This window comes from Populus euphratica, unplaced genomic scaffold (genome assembly GCF_000495115.2).
Source record: "Populus euphratica unplaced genomic scaffold, PopEup_1.0 scaffold57.1, whole genome shotgun sequence".
Classification (NCBI taxonomy): Eukaryota; Viridiplantae; Streptophyta; class Magnoliopsida; order Malpighiales; family Salicaceae; genus Populus; species Populus euphratica.
The window spans coordinates 62,386-65,440 of NW_011499919.1; positions in this window are offsets into that span (position 1 = coordinate 62,386).

Consider the following 3,055-nt stretch of genomic DNA (forward strand, 5'->3'; position numbering starts at 1 on the left):
GATAATGATTTTCGAATCTTACAGCTTAGCCTCCAATAAAATTATTTTTTAGAGAAATTTGGTTGGTTTTCACCATGCTAATCTCTCTTAAACATTTGGGAATTTTGTAAATTTTATCTATCTATCTATATATATATATATATAAAAGTGACAATCACAAAGGTATATAACAAGTTTGATATATCAAGTGGTTGCTGCTATTATTAATGTATTTTTATTTTATTAAATGTTTGTATAACAAATATTTATTTACTATATATATATATATATCATATATATATATATCAGAGATATTTTTTATTAATATTTATATAAAAATATATTTATCTCTTATTAATACTATTAAGATAAAATTACATTCTAACTCCTTATCTATCTTTAACTAATAAAATAATTTTTTTTAAATTAAAAAAATAATTTTTTTATTTATTATATTGACTTGACAAGTGTTTTGTGCGCGCGCACGCCACGCCACGCCAACTTTTAATATTCTCACAAGTTATGATAAAAGTTTTTATTTTTGGTGGGACAATATATAGCAACATGTTACTCATTGACATAGATTTTTTTTAAATGATATTTTATTGAGATAATTTTTATATTTTCAAGTTAATTTTTAAAATATCATATATTGAAGAGTCAATTTTTATATTATAAGATTAAATTTTTTTATTTATATTTTCAAGTCAAATTTTAAAACATCATATACTGTGGAGTCGATTTTTCTATCGTCGAGTCAATTTATATTATTGAGATTAGAGATTTCTTTAACCTAACAGTAGCTAGACAGTCAGAAATGATAATAATGGATGTGTTTTTCATCATTTACTAGTTAAATGTGAACCAAAAGGAGAATGGAGTAGATAAGAGAATCGACTAAGTTAGGTGTTACGAACATAGACATGGAACTTCTTTATAAGATAATGTTGGTGTTGACTTTTGATATGTTCCATACCTGTCATTATAAAAACTTTAGAAGAAGAAGAAGAAGAAAAGAAGAAGTTGATTTCGTGGTGAAGATCAAAGAACAGAGAAAATAAAAATAATAAAAAATTATTTATAACATTAACATTGATATTTCACAGTTATAATAATTAGTGAAAGATCTCAAGATCTTTCGCCTTTGTTCTTAAAATTTTTAGGGTAATTTTTAATTTTTAATTTAGTTTTTTTTATTTTATTATTTAATACATTACATCATTAAATAGTTTTACTGACGAATTAATCCCATTGGTATAAGACACGCAGGCTGTCGGAAATATTTTTACCGATGGCCTGATCGACGGAATCTGTCCATCAGAATATTGATTGTAGTTAATTTCTCATTCTGTCACTAATTTTGTTGGGAATTAAAAAAAAAAAAAAAAACACCTACAGAATACCGATAGTAATACAAATGGCAACACACGCCAAAAAAATAATTTTCCACGAGAACTTTACCGACAGAATAATTATGTTTGTATTGTCAATGGTAATCATCAATGGACTATCCATCAGTGATTGTGGCATGGACGGTAAATATCTCAAAATTCTCTGTCAAATATCGATGGATATATTCTGTCGGTAATATTAAAGGTAAACACCGATAAAATATATCCATCGATAATGTTGGCATGAGTAGTAATTTTTTCGCAACTCTCGGTAAAATACCAACAAGTCTGGTTCCGTCGGTAAAGCAATCGGTATATATTTAAAATATTTAAAAAAAATTAATATATATTAGATTTATTTGGTATTAAATTTAAATTTTATTTTAATTTGAATTTTATGGTATTATATAGATTTTGTAACTCAAAAAACGAGTTTTGTGTTTTAGTCATGTTATAACAAAATATTAATCTATAATATTTAATATTATTGATTATGCAAATTAAAAGATATTATTTGTTGTTAATAACATCTCCCTTGAAGGGTACATGCATGCGTTTTGAAAAAAACCCTATTTAATCTTTTAGCAAGTGTGCATCGATGTTCTACCATTTGCTAGTGTACTTTCTCATGTTATTTTTCTAGAAAGGAAAGATGCAAGTTTTCTTAATTTTCTTAGATTAAGGCAAAGATATTTTCAGGCTGACAACTTTTATACACTTAAAACTAAATCCTTTCAGATTTACGTTTTTTAGTTAGATAAAAATTATGCAGGTAATTACTTGTTGATGGACATATATCACCTAATGTTAGATATGAATTAGTTCAGTAGAATATATTAAACCAAGTAAGAGCGAGTAATTTTCCTGCCTTTGGGATTTCAAGTATAATTAATTGATAATTTGCGGTGTAAGTTATGAAAATCAGACTTAATGCTAGAGGTGTCATGGAACTTACAGTTTATATTGTATGTCTATCTCTAAATATGAATTCATAAAAATTAATAATATAAATTCAATGTTGTAATTTATTTTTGGATCCCTGCATAAAAAAATAAAAAATATATGTTTCAAAAAAATTAAAAAATAAAAACAATGAGAAAAGGATGTCAAAATGCTCAAAAATAAGTAAAAATTGGTTGAGAAGGTTCAAAAATATAAAGAATAAAATTTAACAATATTTTGTTAATTGATGAGAGCCCTATTAATAAAAAAAATTCAATTTAAGAAAGAAAATTCCAAAATCAAATGTTTATGGACTCAATTAAATTTTATTGAAGGTTTAATTGAATTTATGGAGAGTTTGATTGCAAGAAAAATTAATTTTGGAGTCAATTTGGGCTTTAATTGGAACAAATTAAAGTTCTCGGGTCAAATTATAATTTTTAAGAATTAATTTGGTCAAATCATAATTTTTGAAAATTAATTTGGTCAAATCAAGGGCTTAATTGCATAAATATTAAAATTTGATGGCCTTAGAGACTTAATTGAAGAAATCCTAAACTAAGGACCAAATTGAAAAAGGTACGTAAATAGAAGAGCTGCAATTAAAACCAAATCAGAGGCCAAATTAAAAAAATTAGAAGTTTATTGATCAATTGAGGGTCAAATTGCATAAATTCAAGACCAATAACCGAAGTGAAAAATGCAACCAACTTCAGGGCTGCTGTTGAATTTTTAGCAGGAAT